This window comes from Chrysochloris asiatica, unplaced genomic scaffold, assembly GCF_000296735.1.
Source record: "Chrysochloris asiatica unplaced genomic scaffold, ChrAsi1.0 scaffold00105, whole genome shotgun sequence".
NCBI classification, from domain to species: Eukaryota; Metazoa; Chordata; class Mammalia; order Afrosoricida; family Chrysochloridae; genus Chrysochloris; species Chrysochloris asiatica.
The window spans coordinates 7,783,236-7,795,764 of record NW_006408623.1 but is presented as its reverse complement, the minus strand read 5'-3'; positions in this window follow the sequence as shown (position 1 = coordinate 7,795,764).

The following is a 12,529-nucleotide window of genomic DNA, read 5'->3' as shown; positions in this document are numbered from 1 at the left end:
CTCTGTCCCACTAGGCCATGCAAACCTGTCTCAGTGTTCCCCTATCTATCTTGTTCTTCTGCCTCCTCCTCCCTTCTTGTATTGCCCCCCCAACACCCCAAATAAACCCCCTACCCCAACCCCATTGTGGTTACCTTATATTCCATTAGTTCTTCCCTCAATCCCTGGTACTTTTAATAGTCTCCTCCAATACCATAATTCAAGCGCATAAATTCTTCTATGATCTTTTTTATTCCTTGTCCAGCTTTCACATACATATGAGATTACTGAAAATATCATGGCTTGGGTCAGGCGCACCTCAGTCCTCAAACTGATGGCTTTGTGCCTGAACACTTTACAGAGGTCCTGTGCAGCAGATTTGCCTAATGCAATATGTCATTTGATTTCTTGACTGCTGCTTCCATGAGTGTTGATTGTGGATCTGAGTAAAATGAAGTCTTTGACAATTTCAATCTTTTCACCATTTACATGGATGCTATTTATTGGTCCAGTGGGGAGGATTTTTGCTTTCTTTAAGTTAAAGTGCCACTCATACCCAAGGCTGTGGTCTTTGATCTTCATCAGTAAGTATTTTAAGTCTTCTTCACTTTCAGCAAGCAAGGTTGTATCATCTGCATATCTCAGGTTTTTAATGAGTCTTCCTCCAACTCTGATGCCACATTTTTCTTCCTATAATCTCACTTCTTGTATTATTTGTTCCGTATACAGATTGAATAAGTATGGTGAAAGACTACAACCCTGGTGCACATCTTTCCTGATTTTAAACCATTCAGTGTCCCCTTGTTCCGTTCTTTTCACTTTCTTGCACTCCATAACTCCCTCTTGGTCTATGTACAGTTTCCTCATGAATGTTATTAAAATGTTCCAGAATACTCATTCTCAGCAATATTGTCCATAGCTTGTCATGAGTCTCACAATAGAAAGCCTTTGTATAGTCAAAAAAGCACAGGTAAACATCTTTCTGGTATTCTCTGCTTTCAGCCAAGATCCACCTAATGTCAGTAAAGATATCCCTTGTTTCATGTCCTTGTCTGAATCCAGCTCAAACCTCTGGAAGTTCTATGTCAATATACTGTTGCAGCCACATTTGAATTATCTTTAGCAAAATTTTATTTGCATGTGATATTAATGATATTGTCTGATGATCTCCACATTCCATTTGGTCACCTCTTGGAATGGGCACAAATATGGATCTCTTCCAATCCGTTGGCCAGGTAGCTGTCTTCCAGATTTTGTGGCACAGATGAGTGAGTGTCTCCAGTGCTGCATCAGTTTGTTGAAAGATTTCAATTTGTATTTCATCAATTACAACAGCCTAGTTTTTTGCCAATTCCTTCAATGCACCTTGGACTTCTTCCTTCAGAATCCTTGGCTCTTGATCATATGATACCTCTTGAAATGGTTGAACACTGGTGATTTCTTTTGGTACAGTGACTCTGTGCATTCCTTCCATCTTCTTTTGATGCTCTGTACACCGTTTGATATTTTGCCCATAGAATCCTTCAATACCTCACGTTGAATTTTGAACTGTTTCTTTAGTTCTTTCAGCTTGAGAAATGCTGTGTGTGTTCTTCCCTTTTGGTTTTCTAACTCTAGGTCTTTGTGCATTTCATTATAATATTTACCTTTGTCTTCTTGAGCTGCTCTTTGAAATTTTCTTTTCAACTCTTTTACCTCTTCATTTCTTCCATTTGCTTTAGCATCTCTCTGTGAGAGAACAAGTCTCAGAGTTTTTTCTGACATCCATTTGAGTCTTTGTCTTCTTTCTTGTCTTCTTCATGGCCCATTGCTTTCATTATATATGATGTGTTTGATGTCATCCCACAACACAACTGGTCTATGGTCTTTAGTGTCTAATACATTAAATCTGTTCTTGAGATGATCTCTAAATTCAGGTGGGATATATTCAAGGTCATATTTTGGCTCTCGTGGACTTGTTTTTATTTTCTTCAGCTTCAGCCTAAACTTGCATGTAAACAACTGATGTCTTTCCCACAGTCTGCTCCCGGCCTTGTTTTGACTGATGATATAGAGCTTTTCTACCATCTCTTTCCACAAACATGTTATCAGAAGGGACCACTTCCTGGAGAAGAACACCAAGGTTGGAAAAGTGAAGAGTCAGTGAAAAAGAAGAGGGTCCACAAGATGAATTGACACAATGGCAGCAACAAGGGAATCCAATATGTCAACAATTGTGAGGATGGCATCGGACCCGTTAGAGTTTCATTACCTTGTGCATAGATCACTATGAATCTGAACCAGCTCAACAGCACCTAACAAAAACCTAGCAACACATGTACCATATGAAGGTAAGAAGTTAATAATAGGAGAAACTAAGTGTGTGGGATTTATGGTGGGGTGACCTATGGGAACTCTGTGCTTTTTGCACAAATTTTCTATAAACTTTAAGTTGCTCTAGGGAAAAAAACACACAAAAATACCGTAGGTGCCACATCCCTGAACTTAAAGAATGTTTTGTGTTGTTTATATTATTTGAATTGCATCGCAAAGTCTATACTAGGTGAAGAAGCTCAGACACTCAAGGCATGGGAAACACACAAGACTTCTAATACAGGCCAATCTCATTTTACAGTTCTTCACTTTCTTGTGCTCCACAGATAGATCGTTTTTCACAAATGGAAGGTTTGTGGTAACTGTATCCGGCCAGCCTGTTGGCATCGTTTCTCCAACAGTGTGTGCTCATGTGTCACATTTTCATCATTCTCATAATATTTCAGACTTTTCCATGATGCTATTGTGAACTTCCTAGCCTATAGTATCGTGTAAACATAACTTTCATGTGCACTGGGAAACCAAAGTATTTGTGTGACTCTATTGCTATTTCGTCAACTGCAGTGATCTGGAACTGAATTTGTAACATCTTTGAGGAATGTCTGTGCTTGTTGTTATTGTTGTCATTAGGTGCCATTGAGTCGGTACTGATTCATAACAACCCTATCTCTAAATGATTGGGGAGAGAGTGCCAAGTGACTTTCCAGCCCTTCCCCATCAGCACTGAGAGGACAGTGATTGGAAAGTGATGGTCAATTGCTCTTCAGCAAGAAGGCCAACTGCTCAGTGGAAGATGCCAAGGATGCAGACAATACCACCTCCCTCACCACACACTGACCCCCAGCTCAGGGCCTGATGAAAACGTATCTGTAGGGTGAAGGGTCGGCATCCCATGACAGATAGCTCGAGAAAAAAAATGTGTCAGCTGCCCTCCACGGGACTGAGAAGGCACAAATAGGAAAAGTTCTCCACCAGTTCCAGAATCCTGTCAAGCTCACAGAAAATAGCGCACATTGCCTTTGTACATTAATCAAAGTAGTCGTCTATGAAAAGGAGAGCCAAAGTGGGATGCTTGGCTGGTCTTGGTGAGAGAGTGTTGATAGTCAGGGGGGTCCTGGGAAATCTTCCTCTTAATAATACACAGAGTCTCCAGTGAACATTTCCCATACCAGGACAACTGCAAGGGACCAGTCTGGGAATGAGAATGCCTCCTGACATAAATGCGGCAGATTGGTGATTCGGTTACAAGTACCTTCCATGTGTCTTAGTGTCCTTGTGTTCTTGGGCTGTCTCAACAAAACACCACAAAGTAGGTGGCTTTAAAGAACACAGATGTATTATCTCAAAGTTCTAGAAGCCAGTAGTTGAATTCTTTCTTTTTCTCTATCTACTCCTTCTTTGATGAGCATTCACCAAAGACACCAATATCTCCGCTACTTAGGATCCTTCAAAAAGTCTAACTGAATGGGCTTCTTCCCGTTACATTCTCGTCACCATTTTTCCAATCATGTTCCTTCCAAGTTCCTGACCATCCAGTCAAACTATTGACCACAGTCCATGAATCAGAATACAGTCACGCATCTGGCCATTTTTCCTTCCAAGCAAAGTGAACAAGCAGGTGAACTTTTCTTTTCTTTTAAATTTTTTGTTGGGAATTGCGTGAAGGGTTCCAGAGCACATGATTCAGTTTTACATTCAACAAATCATATACTCTGCTTTTACAATGATTGTAATCCCCTCCATGGTTCATCAATGAACAGTAGTTTTCTATGTTCACTTTAACTTTTGCATTCCTCCCTGTGTCTCCTGCTACCTTCATCTTTTCTATGCCAACCTCCCTCTTGTTGTATATTTCCTGCCCTGACAGCCATGTTAATATGTGTCTACCATCTAGCCTGTGAACAATCTTCTCTGATAACCATCGTAGAATGTTTCTTTTATCAAGAAAATATTTTCTTAACTTTTTACAATCATCTCATACAATATTTGTCCTTTTGTCACTGACTAATTTCATTCAACGTAATGTCCTACAGGTCCATCCATGTGGTAAGATGTTTTGTAGATTCATCGTTATGTTATTCTTTAACATTGCATTGTATTCCATTGTGTGTATGTACCAATGTTTACTTAACCATTCTTCTGTTGATGGACATTTAGGCTGTCAACCATCTTATTGAAGGATCCTGTTTTTAATCCATTCTTCTACTCTCTGTCTCTTGATTGCTGTATTTAATCCATTTACATTTAGTGTAATTATTGATAGGTGTGAGTTTATTGCTGTGATTTTAGTAAGTGTGGTTTGTTTTGTTTTTTATAATGCTGCTGGTTTCATAATATTCTGTGCCAAGTTCATTTTGTTTGTGGGCTTTCTTTTCATTTTCATTTCTCTTGTGGTAGTGTTTACTAAATCTTTCTGATTTTCCTCTTTTTTTATTTTGATGTGAAAGTGTATTAATTTTCTTTGAAGTTACCTTGTAATTTATTAATTTTACCCATTTAAAACTGTCTATTATTATTATTTTTAATCTATTTGACTTTCTCACCATTTGGGAGTTCTGTATCTGCACTATTCTTTCTTTTTGCTTTGCAGTTGACTTCATTATAAATTGATATCTCTCGTTCCAAATTTTCAGTCTTATATAGGTTTGTTTTACATTAAGTACTTTTATATCAGGATTGAGTTCTGGGTGGTGTTATCATGTACAGTAATTTCAGGTCGTTGTCTGCTGCTGTTGGTTCTCAGTCCAAAGAACACCCTTTAGTATTTTTTTGTAATGTTTGTCAAGTTATTGCAAATTCCTGTAATTTATGTTTATCTAGAAATGTCCTAATTTTGCCATCGTATTTGAGTGATAGCTTTGATGAGTATATGATTCTAGTTTAGCTTTTTTTTTTTTTTTTCCTTTCAAAGTTTCATAGATGCCATCCATTGCCTTCTTGCCTACGTGGCTTTTGCTGAGAAATCAGAGCTTAGTCTTACTGGTTCTTTTTTGTAGGTAACTTTTTATTTTCCCTGAGTTGCTCTCAGGATTCTTTCCTTGTTTTTAGTTTTGGAATGTTTGATTATATGTCCTGGTGTTTTTCTTTTGGGATCTATCCTATTTGGGGTTCATTCAGCTTCTTGTATTCCTATGTTCTCATCTTTTATGATGTTAGGGAAGTTTTCTTTCAACAATTCTTTGACATTTTTCTGTGCTTTTAATTGTCTCTTCCTGTTCTGGAATTCTGATCACTCATAAGTTTCTCCTCTTCATGGTGTCTCCCATAACTCTTAGGTTTTCTTTGGATCTTTTCATTATTTTTCTGATTGTTTTTCTTGCATAGTAGTATCGAGACATTCATCCTCAAGCTCACTAATTCAGGCTTCTATTGTTTCAAATCTACCCCTTTGCCCTTTCTATATATTGTCCATTTCTGAAATCTTAGCATTAATCTTGTTGTTGTTAAGCACCCTTGAGTTGATTTTGACTCATAGTAACCCTGTAAAGGGTTTCCAAAGAGCGGCTGGTGAGTTTGAACCACTGACCCTGTGGTTCAAACTGGCCTTACTAGTGCTTATCCTACAGTACCACATGTTTTGTATTATTTCAAATTTTGCATGCATTTTGTCTGTTGGTTCTTGTAATGTTTTCTTGGATTCTTCTAAAGGTTTTTGTTTTTGTTTTTGTTTCTGTATTCTTCTTGATTTCTGTCTGTCAGCCCTTTGAAAGGACCTACATATCATTTGTTTGAATTCTTTTTCAGGTACTTCCATTGGCTTTTCTTCATCAGAAACACTTTGTTGGTTCTGCATCTTGGTCATTTGTTTGAGCTTTTCTCTCATTTCTTTGTGTGAGCTAAAATTGCCTGTTGTTTCTGGGGCATTGTGGTGTTGTATTTGTATTTAATTGATGATTGCATGTTGATGCATTCTTAGGCTCTCACCACCTGTCTCCTTTGGGTGTGGAGAGAACGGGAGTGTGTGTCCTGCTCTGCATTCATTGTTCATTCATGCAGCTCAATTTAATGCAGGTTTGACTGGTGTTGGTTGCTGTTTATCATTGGTCAGGTGTTATAGGAGCTGGCATTGGCTCTTGCCTGATCGATTGAGCTGCAGAGGTGACAGTTGTGGTTGGACCATATGGGCACAGTTGCTGTCTACTGTTGGTTGGAAAGAGGAGAAACCTCCTCCCCCAAACACACACACAAGAAAAGTAAACAGAATAAACAAGAATGCAATCAACAATGAAAAAAGAAAATAATAAAGGAGAAAAAAGAAATAAAAACAGGCAACAACCAGAAAAAGTACAATAACTAAAAAGAAAAAATGGGGGACTGGAAAATGGAGCTATATAAGAGAAAAACAAAAGATGAAGTAAAAGGAGTCCCTTGATGGAGCTGGTTTCAGTGTCTGTTAGGACCACTGTGCAGCTGCGGGCAGGGTGGTTGGTTATGAGGGTTTCTGCCAGACTAGTGCAGGTCTGGTGGCTCTAAGGGCTCTGCATGTCTGGAGCTGAGTCAGCCTGAATCCAGACAGCAAAACTCCGCAGTTGGCCTCCACCTCACACTGTTGTGGTTCACAACTATGTAGCTCCGAATTCCTGGAGAACAACGTCTGAGCTGGGAGTGGACAAGGGTAAGAACTGTGTGAATCTGCTCTGCTAGGCCACCTTCTGTCACCAAAACAGCTCACAAAGTTCAGAATGGTAGCCCTGAGTCTGGTCAACCTTTCACCCGTCAGTCTCTCTCTCTTGCCGTCCCTGTTCAACTTCTTCTCCCAGGAAGCACTCAGTCTACTTCTCTTCAAGATTTTCATGAATGTTTCACTTGATCTCTTGTATCTTTGTTGTAGAGGGTTCATGATGTGCATTTGCCTAGTCCACCATCTGGTCAGAGGTCCCAAGTAGGTGCTCTTCTTAAAGTCCTGCCCATTGGGAGGACTCCCCTTCACCTCTGTCCTTCAAGGAAGTCCCAGGAAGGGGCTCTTGTGCTACTGCTGTCCACTTTCAAGTGGGACCTGAATATCACACAGAACCACTTGTACCAGGCATAGGTTTTCTTTTTGTCAGTCATCTGCTCATATGGTGCTCCCCCATGAGGCCATAGGTGGTCTTGGAGACACACACACAGTAGTGTGACAAGGGAGGAGATCAGGGACATTTTGTCACTTCCTCAAACAACTTTCTCATTCAGATTCTGCTCAAGCCCAGCCTCATATATACCCTTTCCACTGAATGATGGGGCACTGCTGTGCACGTCCAACTTTATGACTCTGTGAGTCAGACAACACCCAGTTCATGATGGGTAGCTCTGGTCACATGGTGAATTGGTGGCCCATGGTTACACATTCAGTCTCGACTAAGGCCCAGTAACAAGCCAATAGTTGTTTCTCAAAAAAGAGAGTAGCTATCTGCAGAGGATGACAGGACTTTGCTCCCAAATCCTAAGGGTTGCACTGTGATTCACCAATAGGAGCCTACCAAAGACTCCAAACTGCACTTCTAGCTGCAACTGACACTTCAAGCACCATTGCATCAGCTGGATCATATGGTTCAAGGGACAGAGTGGCTTGTATTTTGTTGCAAAGCCTTCTCTTGTTTTGTGCCCTACTCAAAACTAGCAGCTTTTATAGTCAGTTGATAAATAGGCCAGAGTAGTGTATCCAGATATGGTTTATGTTGCCTCCAAAATCCAATGAGGCCCACCAGGTGAAATAGCTTATCCTTCATTTTAATAGGAACATCTCAATATGTCCCACACCACAGAACCCCTAGAAATTTTACCGTGGTGGAAGGTGCCTGAATTTTTGTTGCATTATTTCCCTACCCTTTAGCACACTGCTGTGGCACTGTGGGCTAATGCGCTGGACTACAAAGTCAGTTTGAACTACAAGATCAGTGGTTTGAGTTCACCAGCTGTTCCTCGGAAACCCTATACAGGGTCGTTATGGGTCGAAACCAACTTGACAGCACTTCACAACAACAACAACAACAACATCATACAGGTTTGTTATGAGGTGGAACAGGTTCAACAGGTCAAAGCAACAAGCACACAAATGTTTTACCAATAAATCTAGAGTCATTGGTATTTCTTCCCTAATGGGTCCAATCAGCATAATTTCACAATGTAAAGAACCACTGTGATTTCCGGTGGAGAGGAAAGGCAATCCAGAATCCTGCAATCTGGGTTCTGACAGTGTTGGAGAGGTGATACATCCCTGAGGTAGGATAGTGTAGCTGTATTGCTGGCCTTGCCATCTGAAGGCAAATTGCTTCTGGTAGTCTTTTGAAACAGGAGAAAAATACATTAGCCAGATCAATAACTGCATACCGTGTACCAGTAGATGTGTTAATTTGCTCAGGCAATGGAACCACATCTGGAAGAGCAGCTGGAGTTGCCCTGTCATTCTCCAAGACTCACCTGTTTTTTTGCCCAGGTCATATAGACAGGTTGATTGGAGCTACGATGGGAATCACCAGCCCTGCATCCCTTATGTCTTTAATGTTAGCAGTAATGTCTACAGTCCTTCCAGGGATGGGGTGTTGCTTTTGGGTTACTATTTTTCTACATAGGAGCAGTTCTAATGGCTTCCTCTTGGTTTTTCCTACTATAATAGCTCTTACTCCATATGTCAAGAATCCAATGTGGGGGTTCTGCCCGTTGCTGAGTATGTCTATTCCGATCACGCATTCTGGAACTGGGGACATAAGCAAAGGATGGGTTTGGGCACACACTGAACCCACTGTTAGAAATATCTGAGCAAAGATGCCATTAATGACTTGACTTCCATATGCCCCTACTCTGACTGGTGGGCCACCATGATGTTTTGGGTCTCCTGGAATTAGTGTCAATTCAGAGTCAGTGTCCAGTAATCCCCTAAAAGTCTAATTATTTCATGTTCTTCAGTGAACTCTTACAAAAGGCCAAAGACCCCTTTGCGGAAGACTGGGGAAAAGATTAAAAGTATACAATTTTTGGTAGTGTATTGGGGTCCTCCTCAAGGGGACCCAGCCTCCCCTTCATTGAAGGGCTTGTGGGTCCATAAACGGGGTCAAGTCTGGGAATCAAGGGCTGTAACTCTCTGTTCTGGTTACTCAAGTTAGACTACCATACACGTGCCCTAGAATTCTTCCACTTGCACAGATGAATAACTATTTAGTAGACGGCCCATCTATTCTACTTCTAAGGACACCAAGACTAAGTAGCCGAAACAGTGAGTCCATATGAGTCATACTATTCTGATTATGCCTTTGACTCTGCTGTCCATTACAGTAACCATGGCCATCTTGTCTCTGTTGGTCAAGTGCTGCCACTTGGCCTCTAATACCATGGGTCCAATCAGCCCCATTGTAGTTAAAATACCACTGCTGTCAAGTTGATTTCAACTCAGAGCAACCCTATAGGACTGAGGGGAGTGGAACTGCCCCATAGGGTATCCACGGCTATAAGTCTTTGCAGAAGCAGACTGCCTCATCTGTCTCCTGCAGAGTTGCTGCTGGGTTCAAACTGCCAATCTTTCATTTAGCTTAGGTCACTGAGCCACCAGGACTCCCCATTGTGGTTAATCCATCACTGCCGTCAAGTTGATTCCAACTCATTGTGACCCTGTCCAGGATTTCCAGGACTAAATCTTTACAGGAGTAAACAGCCCCATCTTTTTATTGAGGAGCAGCTGGTGAGTTTGAACCCTCCACTTTGTGATTAGCAATCCAGTGCTTATTCTAGGTGTCTTAATTTACTTAGACATTTCCTACTATTAAATCTTACATAAAATAGCAATCGCAGCAGTCTTCAAGGATGTTGAGGCTCCTTTCAAGAATGTGTTCCTCACCATTGCGGTAAAAACTGTGTCCTCTGGGCACCTGGTAGGTGGGTCTGGGGGTCTAACCTGATAAATCTACTCGAACATGCCAGTTTCCCTAAGATTTGGGATATTTTTTTCTACAGTGTACCAAGACTGGCATTTCAACTTGATTTGTTTTGTTGTTATTAGGTGCCATCCCGTCAGTACCAACTCATAGTGACCTTATGCACAGCAGAATGAAACACTGCCCGGTCCTGGGCCAACCTCACTACTGTTTCCACGCTTGAGTCCATCAATGCTGCCACTTGGCCAATCCATCTCATTGGGGGTCTTCCTCTTTTTCTCTGACCCTCCACCTTACCAAACATGATGTCCTTCTCCAGTGACTGGTCCCTCCTGACAATATGTCCAAAGCATGAGAGACAAAGTTTGGCCATCCTGGCCTCCAAGGAGCACTCTGGCTGCACTTCTTCCAACACAGATCTGTTGGTTCTTTTGGCAGCCCATGGCACTTTCAATATTCTCCTCCAACACCATAACTCAAAAGCATCAATTCTTCTACGGTCTTCCTATTCACTGTCCAGCTTTCACATGCATATGAGGTTATTGTAAATACCATGGCTTGGGTCAGGTGCACCTTAGTCCTCAAGCTGACATCTTTGTTCTTCAATACTTTAAAAAGGTCTTATGCAGCAGATTTGCCTAATGCAATACGTCGTTTGATTTCTTGACTGCTGCTTCCATGAGTGTTGATAGGTGATCCAAGAAGAATGAAGTCCTTGACAACTTCAATCTTTTTTCCATTGATAAGAATGTTGTTTATTGGCCCAGTGGTGAGGATTTGTAGGTCTCTGCTTAATCTGTTCTTTAGTGGCCCAACTGAAGAAACTATACTTTCTAACCTCTTAACCTGAAACACTGCATGAAGAATCTGTGCCTAGTGAACACATATCAAAAAACTCATAGCCATCCAACTCAATGTTCTTGCATCATTAGCCTCTACCCTTAATAGACAGTGTTGCATGGATTCCCCAGGCATCTGTATTTATTAGCAAAATCAAGTTGTTCTTTTGTAGTGCAGTGAACCTCCTCCTGAGACACACTTTGTGCTTTACCTCTTGGAGTTTGTTGGAACATAAAGTTAGAGGTCTAGAAGCAAATATGGTGGTAGGGGAAGGTCCTGCGGATATTCAACAGTGTCTTGTAGGGCATGTGCCTCAGTTGCCACCCTGGGTGATCTCTCAGATGAAGACTCTTTAGGCGTTGCAGGGTTAATATCATCAGATGGAGATGGATGGGATAGAGTTTTATGGGGAAAGTATTTAGCAGATGAAGGTGGAGTAATCTCTTCAGATGGGTGGAAGAGGATTGGTTCTATTGGCAGAAGCGATTCAGTGGCATTTAGAAGCTCACGCTCTCCAGTTCCTGATTACCTGCCCATATGTTCCATCCTCAGTATCAGAATCCCCTTTGTTTTTAATCAATGGCCTCACTTTAACCTCAGAACAAATCAAGGTTGGAATTCAATGGTGCTGTGAATCAGCCACTCTTATGGTAAGACTGTGGGTTTAGTTTTCAGCAATATCAGCTCTGTTACTACCAGATATAAGGCTTTCTTTCAAAGCACAAAGTGTCAAAGTATTAAGTTTCTTTCAAAGTGGCACAGTCAGGTCTTGTATGTGGCTCTCAAGCTGTGGCTTTGAGCTTTGAGCTCACTCTTTCCTCTCATCACTTTGTCCAGTGGAAGTGAGACAAGCAGCCAGCTTCCTTATACTTCTCATTCTAACAACGTGGTAGAAAAGGATCACATATGCAGTCACCCAGAGCCTTGTCTCTCACAAAGACTTGATCCAGCGGTGGTGATTTTTCTGTTGCCACCTCACATGGAGGAGCAGCTATTTTTACTACTGGAGACAAGAGTCTAAATGTCTTTAAGGCTAACTAACCAAACTTGAGAACCAATTCAGAAAACTCATCTTATGATTTTATTCGTCTAAACGCACTCTCTACCAAATTATCAGACAGGGATCTCTAGAGGAGCAAAACCAGTGAAGCATATTATATATAAACGGTGGTGGTGGCTGTGTGCTACTAAGTCAGTTCTGACTTACAGCAACCCTGAATAGGGTTTCCAGTGCTGTAAATCATTACCAGAGCAGAAAGCATCATCTTTCTCCTGTGGAGCAACTGGTATATTAGAACTACTGACTTTGCAGATAACAGTCCAGCTTATAACCCATTATGCTACCAGAGATTTATTTCAAGGAAATGACTCATGCAGTTGTGAAGGCTGACAAATCCATGGGTCAAGCATAAGGCTGGAGGCTTTTCCAGACTCATGTAGTTTCAGGGGATGACAGACCCCAAATTGACAGGTCAACTGATAGGCTGCTGGCTCAGAGGGCTTTGGGATCTGGTGAACTCAAAATATGCAGGTCAGGCAACAGGCTGCTG